At 40.5% G+C, this 18703-nt stretch overlaps 2 long non-coding RNA genes across 3 annotated transcripts; one reads left to right on the top strand and one right to left on the bottom strand.

Moving 5' to 3' along the window:
• The first annotated feature begins 593 nt into the window (after positions 1-593).
• LOC129347988 (uncharacterized) lies at positions 594-14845 on the top strand. Of its 2 annotated transcripts, XR_008600363.1 has the most exons (7): positions 594-983; positions 7267-7422; positions 7795-7990; positions 11063-11131; positions 11808-11867; positions 12115-12226; positions 13347-14845. It is a non-coding gene; the product is annotated as an uncharacterized LOC129347988 (long non-coding RNA). The 2 variants fall into 2 exon arrangements; XR_008600364.1 differs by lacking the exons at positions 594-983; positions 7795-7990 and having other exon boundaries at positions 7328-7422.
• Positions 2147-3269, bottom strand: LOC129347990 (uncharacterized). Its single transcript, XR_008600368.1, has 4 exons — positions 3161-3269; positions 2672-2768; positions 2423-2541; positions 2147-2284 (listed from the first exon to the last, which is right to left on the bottom strand). It is a non-coding gene; the product is annotated as an uncharacterized LOC129347990 (long non-coding RNA).
• Positions 14846-18703: the final 3858 nt, after the last annotated feature.

The following is an 18703-nucleotide window of genomic DNA, read 5'->3' as shown; positions in this document are numbered from 1 at the left end:
AACAAACACAATTTGAGGGAGTCGACAAGCTAGTGGTCCTTAAATACATTTTGTTTCATACTGCAGATTCTTCTGAGTCTCACAAAACCACGTTTTAGCCTAAGAGCATTACGATAGTTTTACGTTGAAACAGGAAGTGCTGCTCATCTGTACTGTCGCCAGCTTTGCCTCAAATAATAATAGTGTCGTTACCGGCTGTGTCCGCCAGAGGGCAGTAAGGTGTACAGTAAAGATTTAGTGACTTTAGGGGTCATTTTGAATGTTTTTATGGCTATTTTTGCTTCAGTTTGTTCATGTTTTGTCTCATATTGTTACTTTAGTGACTTTATGGGTCCTTTTGCATGTTTTTATGGTTATTTTTGCTTCAGTTTGTTCATTTTGTGCCTCGTATTGTTACTTTAGTGACTTTAGGGGTCAATTTGCATGTTTTTATGGATATATTTGATTCAGTTTGTTCATTTTTTGTCTCATATTATTACTTTAGTGACTTTAGGGGTCATTTTGCATGTTTTTATGGCTATTTTTGATTCAGTTTGTTCATTTTTGGTCTCATATTGTTACTTTAGTTACTTTCGGGGTCATCTTGCATGTTTTAATGGCTATTTTATTATTCAGTTTGTTCATTTTTGTCTCATATTATTATCATAGCAGAGGCTCATGGGTAACGTGGTTCTGAGGCAGCCAGGAGCAGAGGCTCATGGGTAACATGTCTCTGAGCCAGCCAGGAGCAGAGGCTCATGGGTAACGTGGTCCTCTGTTTCCAGTCTTTATGCTAAGCTAGGCTAACAGTTCTAACCTCTTTCCAGTCTTTATGCTAAGCTAGGATAGCTGTTTTCCTCTGTTTCCAGTCTTTATGCTAAGCTAGGCTAACAGTTCTAACCTGTTTTGTCTTTCTGCTAACCTAGGCTAACAGTTCTAACCTGTTGTGTCTTTCTGCTAACCTAGGCTAACAGTTCCCACCTGTTGCCAGCCTTTGTGCGAAGGTAAGCTAACAGTTCCCACCTATTTCCAGTCTTTGCTAAACTAGGCTAACAGTTCTAACCTGTTTCCAGCCTTTGTGCAAAGCTAAGCTAACAGTTCCCACCTGTTTCCAGTCTTTGCTAAACTAGGCTAACAGTTCTAACCTGTTTCCAGTCTTTGTGCTAAGCTAAGCTACCTTGGAGACTATTTGTCTGTGAGTAAAACGTGTACATAAGCACAAATAGAAATGTCATGTTAGAGGTTTCTGTTATAATTTGTCAAGTAGTTGAAATATCACTGCATGAAAAGCCAGATTATCGACCCTGTGAATCACTGAAAACCTACTAAGTTCCCCACAGTTATTGGTTGTTCTCAGGCTATGAACTCCTAGTTGGCGGGTGAGGAGAAATACCTTGAATGAATCATGTTTGTGGAGTTGGGGGGTGGGTGTGTGGGGCAAGGGGGGAGTGAGACTTCACACCTGGGGCATGGCAGAGGTGTGAAAACTAATTAGCATCTAGACTGCCTGTCTAGCATGACTCAGGACACCGATTGGATGAAACAAGACATGACAACAGAAAAAAAACTGTGTCATGATTGGTTGAAAGATCTGTTGCTACTGGTCAAATCCCCGCCCCCCGCCGGCCCCCCACCCACCCCACCCCACCTCCTCACCCCCACCCACCCCACCTCCTCACCCCCAGTCACACACAATAATAATGCTTATTATTATTAATATTTTAATAAGACATTAATAAATGTGGGCCATATAGTGTATAATTAGTTAACCCGCATACTTGATATTGTTATCCAATGGGCTATCCTACAATCAATGACATTAATTTATTGGAAGGGAAAAAATATGACATGTTGAGACATGATGAAAAACAAGAGCTTTATTGAACAGTCCAGAGTTCCAGAAATCCGAAATCAAAATTAAAATAAACTGTCTTTAAAAACAAAAAATTTACAAAAAATTTTGACCAAGTTCATCTCTCACTCCAGGCTGGTCTCAAGCATCAGCTCTGGCTTAAAATGTTTTCTGGCTGCTGCTGTGTTGTACTTCAGTGGCTTCAGTCTATCAGACCGCTGTCCATTGTGAAAATGCCTGTGATGTAGAGCTGTGTACTTTACATCAGCCTCCAGCCTGTAGGGCTGCACACAAGTTGGCTAGCTCCTGGCTGTGGAAGGATGGAGGCCGTACTATCCATCCACGCACGCCGTCAACGCTGCCGTCCTCCTCATCTGACATCATGTCAGCTGTGATGCCCTTCCAGAAGTTCTCTTCATCTGGAGCAGGGACTGTCTTCCTGGCATCCAGCAGCTGTGAACACAATCAGTACAGGAAATCAATACATTTAATAATTTAACTGAAAAATAATGTCATAGTGACCAGCAATACTATTCTAACCACATTTTGTATAAAACACACAATGTAATGAATCAAACTAATATCTCTTACCCTCTTTCTTCTGTGGCGACTCGGGGCAGAAGACTTCATGGCCTCCGCCTGATCCGCCATGTTGGGTTGACTGTAGCGGTAGTTCCTCCGTAGAGTTTCAAAATGCTTTTTACAAGCAGCTGGAAAACAGTTAAATGAAGCCGTTATTAGCTTTATTATTATTATTTCCTGCTATTTTCTGCTATTGTTAGCTTTTGTTGCTGTTGATGAAATCGAAAAATTTAGAACAATTTTAAACAGGATACTTACATAGAAGGACGTCTGTCTCCACATCCTCCACATCTGGACTTCAGCCAAAGTTTTAACTAAATATGTCCTGACTGTCTCATTGTGAGGTGAGCCCAGTCTGTGAAAATAAATCAGAACATTCATTTACTACTCACAGCAGAATAACTGCAGAGTCAACTGTAAAGTCATTTAAAACAGTTTTAAATTAGCAGACAATTTGAATGGATGCATGAATTGTTTACAATCTACAGTACAACAATTTGCGTGCATTCAGCTGACAAAGAATTATTATACATGCTTACAGTAAACATTTTTCTCACAAAAAAGAAACGAAAAAGAAAAAAGAATAAACAGTCTCACCCTTGTTCCTAAAAGTACAAAAAGGCAAAAATAAAGTCACGTTTGTTAACAAAGATGGAGGACTACATGCTATCACTGCTTAACGTTACCAATTCAGAGCATTGTGCTAAAACTCACTAAAAATATCCTACAAATGGAATATATTCTTACCGCAATTTTAGGACTGTGCTCTCCTCTTTTCCGCTGAATTTCCTCGCCGCTGGAGAAAGTGTTTAATTTGGCTTCCATGGCAGCTATCCTCTCCTCCAGCTTCTCCTTCAGCGGTCCTCTCTGACCAGACAGCCGGCTGATAACGCTCAATAGTTTCTTCTCAGTGTCTGTCACGGGTCTGACTGGAACCAGTCGGTCATGTCCAGGCTGTTCTATGCGAGGAGTTTGTGGTGAGTCGGAATGGCGATACCGGGCCGCCATTGTAGAAACTCAGAAAGACGACTTCTTTGTCTGTTCGTGTATCGCGCGGTTCTTGCGAGACGACGCGTGTGATTGGACGAGCAACTCTAACGTGATGACGTCAGTGACGCAGCATTCCTTAAAGTAACATGCCGACTTCTCCAGGTCAACAGATTTTCTCTATGCCTGCAAGATGAACTTCTTTGATCAAAAGAAGAAAAGGCTTTGCTCTTTACTGTGATGCCTCTGTCATATCATCCTAGATGAGCTTGATCTACACTACCAGTCAAAACTTTGGACACACCTTCTCATTCAGTACATACATACATATGGAATTATGTTGTAAACAAAAAGAGTTAATATTCAGTATTAATCTCAATGTATAAATAATACATATAAATAAAAACCATTGAATGAGGTGTGTCCAAACTTTTGTCTGGTAGTGTGCATGCAGTGTTGATAATGTATCATCAGATGAACCCTGAACACTGTAACTACAGTTGATCATTTTGCCATTTCATGCAAACTTGTAACATATTTGAATGACAGATTTAGAGCAGAAAGGTCAGCATATGTACAGACCTGATCAAAATCTTAAGACCAGTTGAAAAATAGCTAGAATTTACCTTTTGCACATTTGGATCTTAATGAGGTTTTAAGTAGAGCTACAATAATCAAAAGCAAGAAGGGGGAGTGAGACAAAAAGCACTTTGAAAAAGTAATTTATTGAAAACAACAAGTAAGCTGAAATAGGCTGTTCATCAGCTGATCAAAAGTTTAAGACCATCGCTCAAAAAAATTACAAAAAACTCTCCAAACCAGAACAAAAAATGTTCTCAGTAGGACTCAGTAATGAGTAGCTCCACTGTTCTTGTTAATCACTTCAAAAATTGGTTTGGGCATGCTTGATGCGAGTGTTTCCAGGAGGCTGGTGGGAACATTGCTCCAAGTGGTGAAGATGGCTTCACGAAGGGCATCAACTGTCTGGAACTGATGGCCATTTTTATAAACTTCCCTTGCCATCCATCCCCAAATGTTCTCTATGGGATTTAAATCAGGGGAACATGCGAGATGGTCCAAAAGAGTGATGTTATTCTCCCTGAAGAAGTCCTTGGTCAAGCGAGCATTGTGAACTGCAGCGTTGTCCTGTTGAAAAACCCAGCTGTTACCACACAGACGAGGACCCTCAGTCATGAGGGATGCCTGCTGCAACATCTGCACGTAACCAGCCGCCGTTTGACGACCTGCACCACCTGAAGCTCCAGTGTTCCACTGAATGAAAAAGCACCCAGATCATGAAAACATCTCAGGTGGGATCTCCTTGTCATGCCAGTAACGTAGGAAGCCATCTGGACCGTCAAGGTGAAATTTTTTCTCATCAGAGAATAAAACTTTTTTCCACCTTTCAATGTCCCATGTTTGATGCTCCCTGGCAAAGTCTAAACAGGCAGTTTTGTGGCGTTGTAGGAGACGAGGTCTTTGAATTCGTTTTTTGTTTTTGAAACCCTTTTCCCGCAGATGCCGTCTGATGGTTATTGCGCTGCAGTCGGCACCAGTAAGGGCCTTAATTTGGGTCGAGGACCACCCTGTGTCTTGACGGACAGCCAATCGGATCCTCTGGCTCAGCGCAGGTGTAATTTTTTTGGGTCTACCACTTGACTTTTTTGTTCCATAATGCTCAGGATCTTTCAAAAAATTTAGAATGACTGTCTTACTGTGTCCAACCTCAGCAGCAATGGCATGCTGCGAGAGGCCTTGCTTATGCAGCTCGACGATCCAACCACATTCAAGAAGAGAAAGCTTCTTAGCTTTAACCATCAGGAGGACATGATCGTGTGAATGCCTGACAGAAGATGATAATTTTGAGCAGATTTGGGCTTTTATAGCCTGTGGTCTTAAACTTTTGATCAGCTGATAAACAGCCTATTTCAGTTTACCTCTTGTTTTCAATAAATTACTTTTTCAAAGTGCTTTTTGTCTCACTCCCCCTTCTTGCTTTTGCATATTGTAGCTCTACTTAAAACCTCATTAAGATCCAAATGTGCAAAAGGTAAATTCTAGCTATTTTTCAACTGGTCTTAAGATTTTGATCAGGTCTGTATTTGCTAGATGGTGTTTTTTAAGGAATCCATCCTTGAACCTCTGACAGAAACAAGACCAGCCATTATGAAGCAGTTCATAGCTATTAATGTCAGGTCAGAGAGTACTATATATAGACGCGTAATTGCAGGAGTTTCCAGGCTTCATCACCATCCCAACAGACATTTTTATGGAAAGTCGGTAGAAGTTTGGAACTTGAGGGGAACAGACACCTCATGTCCATCATCATTTCTACCTGTTGAGGGCATTGCTGGAAGATGTGTGGTAAACACATCCACTGTACAAGAAAGCAACATAAGAGAAAAGGTGACTGTAGTCATGCTGCTCTGCATGGTGTTTGAGATTTAGGATTTTGACAGTGTTGAAAAGTGCCTGTGATGTGCTTTTATTTACTTTTATAAAAGCTGTATGAACCCTGATTCAAATAAAGTATAAACTGTATAGTTTTGTTTGTGTCCTTTTTCTCTTAAAAAAACTAATGCAAGTGTGAAAAGTCAACCCCCACCCCTAACCCCCCTACCTTACACCTCCAAACCCACCAACCCCCCTACTTTACACTTCCACACCCACCACTCTGATTTGCATTTGTATAGCTCACAGCATTTTCACTGACACTGGAAAGCTCCCCCCCGGGACATCAGCCGTCCACGTTAATTCCTGGCATTTCTCGGTAGCTTTTTGTGCTGCCTGCAAACTGCCATTAACTTGAAATTCCACGGGAATGTTCAGTGCTGTTTACAGACAAAAATCCCTACTTTCATGCAGTGTATGTCATACAGTGTTGTTAGAAAGCCCTCATATTTTGATCATGATGTTGTATGGGTTGCGTTATAGTTGTATTTCCTCCCTTGTTGAGCTAATCGGATGTTTGTGTTTTTTTACGTAATGTCCTTGAACGCACCTCGTGTGTGACGTAGCTTTTCTCCATGTTGCAGCACAGTTGTTAGCTAGTTCTCTCCTGTGCACATGTCTGAACTGGATGCATGTTGCATTTTATCTTCCTTAACCTGCTGTGTGTAAATGATGAAGGTGAGTGGTCATGTGTTCCACCAGTAGAGCATGATTATGCACTGTTTAGTGTTACTTGTTGATCGTTTAGCGACACTTTACAGGACGGACGTTAGCTTAGCAATTAGCCCACCATGATGTCTGTCCGAGCGGGTTTGGCTACATTGCTACCATCATGTGATTGAAATGCTGAGCCATGCATAATATTTTGCCCTTCGTTATTGTGTTTATGTGCATTTGTGTTACTGTTTCATAGTATAATTATTATTGTGGTTACATTTATGCTGAATGTCTGACTGATTCAGTATTCCTGTTTGTGATGTTTCAGAACCACAGCTAGCCACAGTTATCCACAAGTAGCCACAGTTGTCTACAGTGCAGCACAGAGTTATCTGCAACAACAATAAACATCATTAACCTGCCGTGTTCTTTAACGGGGACACCTTCATACCTTGTGCCACTCTGAAAATACCTACCTGGAGAACCCTCACTCGCGGTTAGAGTTGGATATGTCGGTGAACGGTTTCTGTCGGGTTCGGTACATGTCTAATACGTGCTGTGTTCATGAATGTATCAGTGCTTGTATAGTGATTTATTTTCTTTTCTCTGTTGTTGTTGTTGTCTTTTGTCTATTTCAGTTTTACAATATTGACCTGAGTCAAGCTCAAGTAAACCACGCAAACCAAGCAAGAAAAGTTGTACAAACCAACAGGATAATTAAAAGTTTGGTTTATTGCTGTATTCATTTTCTCTTACAGCTCAAAGTCGGGCCAGTGGACGGCATTTGCAGAGACTATGCGCCTGGGAAGAGCTTCAGCTTTCAGATCAGCGGTGACCCGGGTGCAAAAGTCAGCCTGGTGGCTGTGGACAACGCTGTGTATCTTCTCAACAAGGACAGACTCACACAGAGGAAGGTGCGTGAATTTCTATCTGAGAGGGTTAGGGTTGATAAGTTGTCCTCAAGAACTTATCATCATGAGGACAACTTCTATCATCGATAGAAGGGTTTAAAATAGAATTGACTTTACTCATAAAACAATCTCCACATTTTTCTCAGATTCTCCATTTTCCACATTGTGCCACATTTTGTTGCCATAGAACCAAATAGCAACAACAAGAACTAATGCCTTCTTTGTGAATATGCACAATACTTCTAAAAGTCAGTTTTTAATTGACATGATTTAATACACACTGGAATGCAGTGGGTTTAATAAGTCTAACCCGAACAGGCATCATTTTAAAATCTAAAGTCATGTCACCTCATTCTTGAGTAACCTTCTGCTCAGATTTGGGACGTGGTGGAGCATGGAGACATTGGCTGCACCCGTGGGGGAGGCCGAGATGCTAAGGGGGTGTTTTCAGATGCAGGACTGATGCAGGACTGATGCAGGACTGATGCAGGACTGATGCAGGACTGATGCAGGACTGATGCAGGACTGCTTTACTCCTCCAGTACTGGGTTCAAAACTACAACCAGACAAAGTATGTATGAGCATGGAACAGCTGTCTGTTCTGTTTGGAGAATTTCAGCCGTTTCTCACTCGAGCAACTTCCCGAGTTGACACCATCGTACATGCTGTTAACGTGTTTACATGTGAAGGCAGATACCTACTTGTTTTAGATTCTCCAGTCAGGCTACTGAGCAAAACACAGAGTAGTTCACAGGAATCATCATGTACTGTAATACTGGTGATTTTAATGATTTTAATTCTTCTTCTTCTTATTGTTTTTTTTTCCTCCGTATTTTAATCATGTTTTAACTGTGTAATTTCATAACTGTGTTTTGTATTTGCTGCTGCCTATCTTGCCCTGGACTCTCTTGAAAAAGAGGTTCTTAATATCAACAGGATCTCTACTGGTTAAGTAAAGGTTGAATAAAATCAAAATGGAAAAAAAAAATAATGATTTAATTGTTTTCTTGTTTTCTTGGGTTAATCATGGAGTTCCTCAGGGTTCTGTCTTAGGACCAATACTGTTCACATTATACATGCTTACCTTAGGCAATATTATTAGGAAGCACTGTATTAATTTCCATTGTTATGCTGACGACACTCAATTGTATTTATCTATGAGGCCAAATGAAACTAATCAGCTAGCTAGACTGCAAGATTGTCTTAAGGACATAAAGACCTGGATGACCTATAATTTCTTACTACTAAATTCAGACAAGACTGAAGTCATTGTATTTGGCCCCAAACATCTTAGAGAATTGCTTTCAAAGCATATAGTTACTCTGAATGGCATTACATTGGCCTCCAGTACTACTGTGAGGAACCTCGGTGTTATCTTTGACCAGGACATGTCCTTTAACTCGCACATAAAACAAATCTGTAGGACTTCCTTTTTCCACCTGAGAAATATTGTGAAAATCAGGAACATCCTGTCTCAGAGTGATGCAGAAAAACTAGTCCATGCATTTGTTACTTCTAGGCTTGACTACTGTAATTCCTTATTATCAGGTTGTCCCAATAGCTCTCTGAAACATCTACAGCTGATCCAAAACGCTGCAGCCAGAGTACTGACGGGAGTTAGCAAGAGAGATCATATTTCTCCTATATTGGTTTCTCTTCATTGGCTCCCTGTTAAATCTAAAATAGAATTCAAAATCCTTCTTCTGACATATAAAGCTCTTAACAACCAATCTCCATCATATCTTAAAGACCTGATAGTACCATATTACCCTAGCAGAACTCTTCGCTCTCAGACTGCAGGCTTACTTGTTGTTCCTAGAATCTCTAAAAGTAGAATGGGAGGCAGAGCCTTCAGTTATCAGGCACCTCTCCTGTGGAACCAGCTCCCAGTTTGGGTTCGGGAGGCGGACACCCTCTCTATTTTTAAGACCAGGCTTAAAACCTTCCTTTTCGACAAAGCTTATAGTTAGGGCTGACTGGGTGACCCTGACGGGGTGAGCTGGTGTTTTCATTTGCACAACTGACTTCCCCTCTTGACGTCCCTTTAGTTTGCCCCTAGTTATGCTGCTATAGGCCTAGGCTGCTGGGGAACCTCTCTGGATGCACTGAGCCCTTCTCTAACTACCTATGTATTTACTATATATACCATTATTGCATTACATTCACTCTGTTTCTTTCTGTGTCCTTTCTCCGAGTGTCCCTGGTCCCAGAGCTGGATGCTGGATGCTTCAGATGTGTGGCTGTGTTTTATGGTCCTTGTGTCCCACCCCCCCACCTCTCTATCTCTACCCCTCTATCTGTATCCCTCTATCTCTACCTCTACCCCTCTATCTCTACCTCTCTACTTCTTCTGTCCCTCTCAACCCGCCCGGCCAGCAGGCGGATGGGTCCCCCCACATTAGAGCCGGGTTCTGCTCGAGGTTTTTTTCCCTGTTAAAAGGGTGTTTTCCTTTCCACTGTCGCCTTTTGGCTTGCTCTGGGGGTCAGGCATATGGGTTCTGTAAAGCGTCTCGAGACAATTTGACTGTAATTGGCGCTATATAAATAAAATTGAATTGAATTGAATTGAATTGACTGGTGCTCCTATACATAGCAACACCAGTAAAGAAACACACAAAAAAAACCTATAGTGAACATTGAAAAACATCGTAAACTAGCTTTCATTAGGAAGTAGCTGTCAACACTTTGAATCCAGTTTTCCCCTTGTAGCAGCTCAAGGCCGTGTTTGCACTGTGTGTTTGCTGAAAGTGAGGCGATCCTGGAGTCGCTTTGGGTGGAGAATAATATACAAACCAACTAATCTCTTAATATGTCGGTTTGTGCCTAATACTGAATATTGTTTTATGTGTGTTAAATATAGGTGATATTCACTTCTGAAAAGTCTGGTACGAAGTTGATACTTCATTTATAGTGTAGGGTTACAACCTATATTCACAAGAGATTTACATTAAAAGCGACCAATGATTGAAAGAGCAAAACCCATATCTCGTGTCAAAAAGGAACTCATCTTAACCTAAATATGTGTTTTCTTGGACTGTTGCTTGCTTTTATAGCAATTTTTGAGCCACTACGACATATCTTCCTTGTGCGCTTACGGGTTAGGAACACATTGAGAATCAAGAATCTTTATTGTCATTGTGTTTCCCCACAGCGAAATTACAATTGGTGACTCCCAGCTATATATAAAAAAATAGAAAAAGGCACACTATGTACAAATACATTTTTAAAAAAATACCTAAAAGATATAAATATGTAAACAGTCTTAGTGCACATGAGCAGTAGGATGGGTGATAAAGTGCAGTCCAGTGCAAGACTCAGTTCTTTATTCCACATAGTGTATCTGTTGTATGTGTAGGGGGGAAATGGATTGGACAGCTCTTGGATAAAAACTGAAACAGTATGGGTACCACAGAATGATAAAACTGTTCTAAAAAGCTGTGATGAATCTGTTTATAATTGTGCATCTTGTCCATTGAATCCTAAATATCATTCCAAGGTAACACTGGTTGTCCAACTCTTTTTTTAAGTCACCATTTGCTGTTGCTCATCGGTTAGACAAAAGCACAACCAGTGCAATGAAACAATGAAACCTTGTGTAAGGGTTTTTGTTTTGTTTTTCCTGTTTTTCCTCTCATCTCCGCAGCCCTGCAGTGTCCAGGCAGTACCAGAAGGAGACGCTCTGCTGAACTGTTGAAGCGTAAAGCTCAGCTGGGTGAGTGTCCCCTCATCATGATTTGTTTAGCCAAGAACAAGCGGGATGAGCACTTCTCCCACCTGACGGGTGATTTGCACTAACTGAGATTAGTCGGTATATAGTTTCTGCACATCTTTCAGTGCTTTCTACCTTTAGGCTGACTTGTTGTGTATAGTGATCTCATAATAATAATAATAATAATAATAATAATAATAATAATAATAATAATTCATTGGATTAATTGACAAGCTTCAGGGGAGAAGAACCCACAGCAAGCTGACATGGAAATGTTATGAGACCGTTGTGTTAGGAAGCAGTTGCTGTTTTACACACTAGTGCTTAATATTTATTTGCATTTGGTCTGGAAGAGTCTTTTCCATGTCTAGAAACAAACGTTTGTCTTTTTTTCTGCTAAATTTGTAATTTTCTTCACCCACTCTTCACCAACTTTGTCTGGCATTTCAGTCCTTTATTAAATGTGCTCTTAAATACAAAAGAAGCTAAACAGCTGAACGAAACTGGCAGATTTGATAATGATTCTATTGAGGTTCTGCACTAGCAGTTACAAGTGCAATGTATAATGACATTGGACTTTTATCAACTGTTGATTTAGAAAAAGAAAAAATTAATATCTCCAATTTAATTACATAATAATGCACAGCATTTCACAAACAATCTTCTTCTCTGTTCGCAGTTGCCTGCTAATCTTGATTTGGAAGTAGAGGCTCGAGGAAATGGACAAGGAATACTAGAGGTATTATCACGATACATAAGAATGGACTTGTAGAATGTTGTAGAATGACATGAATGGAGTATGGGGTTACTAACCAAGACTGACCTCATTCGAGTCTCACTTTCATGGCGTGCTGAAACCGCAACAATCCATTCTAAATGTATTTCAGAAATATCACAAAGACCTTGCCGCTAAGGGCTTTGTTTATGAGTACAATACTTATACGCTACTGTCTGCTTTTCCTCTTATGTTTGTTTGTTTCTTCCAGTACAGGGAAAGACGACCACGGGTTGTGACCTATTACAATCAGCTGCATGAGGTGGAAGAGAAAATGCCCTGCAAGCACTTTGATCTCAACGTCACTTTTGAAGGATCCAGCGGTAGATCAAATTCTCACACTATATCACATATTTTACACGACGTCCTTCAGACGGGTGACAAATTAAAGCAAATGCACTTTAACAAAAAAAAAAAACCAAAGCATTTTGACTGCTGACCTGAGTAAATTTAGTAAATTGAATTTATAAAACACTCGCGTACAATCTCTTAAAATACATACGTTTTGCATACATCACAATGCAAGGACTGTGTGTGCTCATCTTCAGGGACTTTTTGTTCGTATTATTTTTGTTAAGATCAAATGAATACATTATTGTTAAGATCAAAATAACACGTTGGAGCATAATTACATCAAATACACTATTACATACGCTCTAGCCCACCATATAATATATACAGCTGTACATTAATTAATGCTTTGCTACTGTCCCGGACCAGAAAAGCCTCCAGCAGATGTAGAAAAGTCAGACAAGATCAAGTAGTTGTTGTTGTTATACGTGTACACGACTGTGCAAAATGTTAGATCGGCAGCAATATCGACAACCTTATTACAAATTGCAGGGCACAGTTTCACAGCTTTGGGTAGTTCAAAATATCTTGTGCCAGTTCCTCTGTGGACTGACACTCTGTACATTATCTGATAGGTACTTTATTCATTCCCTTAGGGAGATTCAAGGTATGCATGAGCTCACGTGTTACATAGAAGATAGAGGGCCACTGTGCGAATGAGCATGCAACAGACATCCCAAATCTGCCTAAAATGCTGGTATTTACAGAGGTGAGCTTAAAAAACTGTTAATATTTACAATAAAGTGCAAATTGGTGTTATTTGCAATAAAAATAGAGCATGATAAGAGTTCATAATACAATAAATATAGTATTTGAAGTACAAATGATGTCAGAGCTCTGTGGAAGAACATCTGTTAGTCTGCTGCTGCAGGTAGTTCTTCATGGATTCTTGGTGTGCCTCAGTAAAGACTGATTCCTCTGGTTTTTCTTTCAGACTCATTTTAAAATGCTGCTGCTCACATGCTCAAAGACTTTAATCTGATCAGTGACTGATTGTACGTTATGCCTTTACATGAACAATGTGACAGCAGCTGATTATAGTCGTATAGTCATCGTGCCCTTTGTCAGTGCTGTTCTTTTTCTCATTCACAGCAGGGCTCTAGGACCCAGAGACGTCAGGATGGTGGTTCTTGATATCAGTCTACCAACTGGATTCACCCCAGAAAACTCTGACCTGGAGATGGTAATCACCTTCTAGTGCTAGTGCAGAAAAATCTGAAAGCTTGTGTCAATGGTGTATTTAAGTGTCTTTAAAATGAATGTAGTATTTTAAATAAAAGTTTGTAAAAAGTTTACTACATCATGATAATGACCTTCTAATGGATGAGACATGAATGATCGCATGTTTAGGACGGCGGCGTTGCTAACTAGCTAACAGCTGACTCTGTTTATGTGTGTGTCCAGCTGTCCAATTCAGTGCATCGTTACATCAGTAACTTCCAGATTGTAGACAACCTGAGTGACAGAGGCTCCCTGATCATTCACCTGTTCAAAGTAACATCACTGTATTTATAATTATTATTCTATATCATATCATTTTATGTTATTCATATGCTTTTCTTTTTTTTCCAAGAAGTAGGTTTCTCAGTGCTCAGTAAATAAGTCATTATGACCACAGTCAACAATCTGAGGCAGTTTTAGGCTATTACACAAAACCGGCTTATTGGTACCAAAGCCACGGTTCAGAACTCAGACTTGCTAAGTCAGTGTTGGTGTCGTGCAGTGTAGGGCTGCAGCCAGAGTACTGACGATAGTTAGCAAGAGAGATCATATTTCTCCTATGCTGGTTTCTCTTCACTGGCTTCCTGTGAAATGTAGAATAGAATTCAAAATCCTTCTTCTGACATATAAAGCTCTTAACAACCAATCTCCATCATATCTTAAAGACCTGATAGTACCATATTATCCTAGCAGAACTCTTCGCTCTCAGACTGCAGGCTTACTTGGAGAAGTGACCTGTAACTTCTCTCTAAAAGTAGAATGGGAGGCAGAGCCTTCAGTTATCAGCTCCTCTCCTGTGGAACCAGCTCCCAGTTTGGGTTCCGGAGGCGGACACCCTCTCTAATTTTAAGACCAGGCTTAAAACCTTCCTTTTTGACAAATCTTATAGTTAGGACTGACTGGGGGACCCTGAGGGGGTCAGCTGGAGTCTTCCTCTTGGACGTCCCTTAGTTCTGCCCCTAGTTCTGCTGCTACAGGCCTAGGCTGCTGGAGGACCTCTCTGGATGCACTGAGCCCTTCTCTATCTACCATTATATTTAATATACAGTATATATACCATTATTGCATTACACTCACTCTGTTTCTCCCTGTGTCCTTTCTCCGAGTGTCCCTGATCCCAGAGCTGGATGCTTCAGATCTGTGGTGGTTCTCCCACCAACTGGCCTAATCTCCATCTGTGGGATGCTGCTGCTGCTGACCTTCCTCCAGCCCACTGCTTCCAGCTGCCCATTTCCATCAATCTACTCTGCATCACCCTCACTATACTTGATTTGCTCGTCTACATATTTTTGAATTTACCACCAGCTATATATGTAGTATATTTAATGCCAGAGCCATACACCGTAGCAGTAAACTATAATCAGTTTCCAGCCCAGAGGGATATATGCGCAGATTTTTTAAAATACCATGTAGAAGACTATATACAGGAAGATGAGGTATCAGTTCTTGCACATAGATATACAACAGTCCTTTATTACTCCCCAGGTTAGGGGAAATTTCCAGTGTTAGAGCAGCAAAAATCTTTCAGAGCAGCACTAACTACAGTTTGCTACAGTAAAGATAATAATTATAATAACAATAATATATACAAGAATGAAAAATGAATAAATACAGTATTACTACACTATAAGTGACATCAGCATAAAGTGGCTTGTGGAATACATGTAATTGTAAAAGTGCAGAAAATGCCAGCCGTGCAAGGAGTTGTGGAGATTTTCTCAAAACAGGTGAGTCCTGTGAATATGACCAAAATATGAGATAAAACTACCAGAAACATGTACAAAATGGCCAAAATATGATTGGTTGATAATGTATCAGTGTTGTTACTGATTATTGATCGGTTGCAGGGACAGAGATTTGTGTCTGAGTCTCTGCTGTCATCTAATCGCTCTCATGTAAGATCGTGTCACTGGAGGGGCCGCTACTGACCTCTTGTGGACACAGGCGGTAACGACACGACATTATTACTAACGGTATAGCTGGCGACATTACAGGTGAGCAGCACTTCCTGTTCATCTTCAACGTAAAAGCATCTTTCTTTATTGTACATTTTATGTCAAAAGTATTATTAAGCGATTTAGGTCGATTCAGAAGGATCTCTGGTGTAAACCAAGTCGTGTTTGACGACAGCTAGCCTCTCCACTTGCTCCGATTACTTTTGTTGTAGTCCGAGTCACGTCCAAACAGGAAACGAATCCACAATGTAGCTAATGACAATCTATAGCTGCATCTCCGTGATGGCAGCGTTAGCGAGCTAGCAGCTAATCAGAAGCTAGTGACAAGCTAACTCCAGCGCTACCAGCAGCGTCTCTTTAAAAGGTGCTGATCACGATATCAGGCTGAAACATTAGACCTGGGACAGGAAACGGAGCTAGAGCTCTGTGTCTTGGAGAGAATTGATTTTAGAGCTACGTGTGTTAAGGTATTAGTCCGTGTCATAACAAACCCTCGTTAGCACTTTCGCTAGCTCGGCTAACACTTCCGGTCACGAATGCATCTGTACATTACCTATAACGTGTTCATTTTTGAACGTATAGTGACAACAAACACAATTTGAGGGAGTCGACAAGCTAGTGGTCCATGAATACATTTTGGTTCATACTGCAGATTCTTCTGAGTCTCACAAAACCACGTTTTAGCCTAAGAGCATTACGATAGTTTTACGTTGAAACAGGAAGTGCTGCTCATCTGTACTGTCGCCAGCTTTGCCTCAAATAATAATTAGTGTCGTTACCGCCTGTGTCCGCCAGAGGGGCAGTAGCGCCCCCTGCTCTGATAAGGATAAGGATAAACTTTATTGATCCCACAGTGGGTAAAGTTCACCGAGCTGCTTCACTGAGGAGAGTCTTTTAGTTTTCAGATAATATGATGGCGAAGAAAATGTGTTACTGCAGTAAAGATTCCACTGAATTATTATTTGATCCATGATCGAGAGCACTCAGTTCTTCTCCAGTTTGTTGCTGCGGTCCGGTGAACAGGTGAGCTCCAGGTGAACAGGTGATGTCAGCAGCAGGTCAGTCTGTGATTGGAGCAGTAAAACTCATCTACATGAAATTAAATGTTATGCTAATGTAGATGCACTCATGTGACATAAAGTGGACTAGGTTTAGAGCCAGGATTTTTAACTTTTGTATCTCTGTGTTCCCCCCGCTGCCCTGAGCAGGTGGTACGTTCCACTCAGACACACCTGACGGGGTCAGACCACCAACACACAAGCCCCACCGCTGCAGTTTATTTAACCTTCAAGTAGTTTTATCGATCTTTTCATGGTTTCTTCATCTTTGAATGAATATTTTTGGCACTAAATGTGAACTTTTTGAACGGACTCTGCTCGTCAGATGGAGGAACGTCAGGGAGTTTGTTGGAAGATTCAGGTGAGAGGAAACAGAAGTAGGATGTTACACTGCAAAAAGTGTGATCAGGATTATTTAATATTTACTAAAGAAATAAGAGTAAACTATGCATAATAAAAAAGACTGTGCAGTTTGGAATCACATTGGGTTGAATTCACCAAATTTGAACAATTTATTAACTGCATTTAAATTAGTTTTTTAAATAATAAAATCAGCTGAGAACCGCTGAGTAGAATTTAATGATGTTTATCAGAAAAGTCAAAAGTGCAGAAAATTGATGAATGTTACTCATTGGGAGGTCGTGACTTTAACCATCTACATTCCCGCCCACCACATTTTTCACCACACGGACATGCAGTCTGCCACACACTTCACTACCATTTGCTTAAAGGTAAGACCTGTTTAATTGTTCTTAGTTAACAAACAAGTCAAGTGTCTGTACCAATTAAATATTGTTTTGCGTTACAGCAAATTACCAAACATGCCAATTTTATTGCACTACAAGTCAAAATTAAGGTATTGTGTCAGTGATTCAAAGCCAGTTTGCGTAGTCTTTGAGTCGACTAAAAGCAATGATTGAAAAAGTAGCCTCAATGTCACAATTTAATGCGGCTTTCCTAAGTATAACGTAATACCGTTATATATTGGCCGTAAAATGCTAGTTCATATTTTATTTAACTTAGTTTTCTGTCCTCAGCCCAAGCCCCCCTCCCCCACCATAACAAACCAGCTAGCTAGCTAGCAAACCCGTGAAGCGCAAATGGAGGCGCAAACGTTGCTCTCAAAGGTGAATAATCAACTCACGGGTTTTATTTCAAGTTAATGCATTTAGTTTTCACAATTAAATTTTACTCGAGTAATATTTTTACTCAAGTAACCTGATTAAAGCAGAATGCTTATCAGCTTTTGTAACGTTATACATTTCGGAACAAAAATACAACGGTTTGGTGTCCTTACGTTTTGAAATAAAGTGCGCTGTTTCCTCTGTCTTATTTTAATTTGCCGTTATTGCCGTTAACGTCTGTTAATGTGTTTTGAGCACACTGGCTGGTGCTTTGCTAATCCCAATTTCACCGGCTCTGACCGAGGCTCTCCTTTGACGTTACGTTAGTTGCATTCAGATGAACGGCCTTCCTCAGTTTTCTCGGAGTAACGTTACGTTAGTTACATTCAGATGAACGGTCTTCCTCAGTTTTCTCGGAGTAACGTTACGTTAGTTACATTCAGATGAACGGTCTTCCTCAGTTTTCTCGGAGTAACGTTACGTTAGTTACATTCAGATGAACGGTCTTCCTCAGTTTTCTCTGAGTAACGTTACGCTTTCAGACTGTGGTTCCAGCGCACACTGACAGATAAGCAGTTACACCGAGCTGCGTTTGTGAATGCTGGGTTATCAGTACATTAGAGCTCTATGCGGACTCTGAGCTGCCAGAGAAAGGCTTCGTTAGTCCGCCTGTTTGCGACTACACATTTAACTTTGTACATATTATCTTTACATGTCACGCTCAATATATCCAAATGCTACGCGATGTCTCCTTTTCCCCCACTAACGTTTTAGAAGTCATACTGCCAGCAGTGTGTATCCATAGAGTAAATCACTCAGTTAGGCACTGGACATTCTTATAGAATGATGAGACCAAAATAAATACCAGCAAAAGAGACCATATTCACATGGAGAAAGGACCAGAATATATTTCCTTTTAAAAATAATTCACCCTATAATGTTTCATTCACTGATAGTCTTCCTATGAAAGTGAAGAAGGGAACTCACAGTTGTAGGTTAAAAGACAACTTATGATGAAATGCCACATCTTTGGATTTTATATATTTTCCCTGTCAGGGTTATTCTTAGCCTCATTCTTATTTGCATGACAT

Source organism: Amphiprion ocellaris, chromosome 22, assembly GCF_022539595.1.
Source record: "Amphiprion ocellaris isolate individual 3 ecotype Okinawa chromosome 22, ASM2253959v1, whole genome shotgun sequence".
Classification (NCBI taxonomy): Eukaryota; Metazoa; Chordata; class Actinopteri; family Pomacentridae; genus Amphiprion; species Amphiprion ocellaris.
Note: the sequence above shows the minus strand (reverse complement) of the source record. Positions and strands in the feature narration are given on the sequence as shown.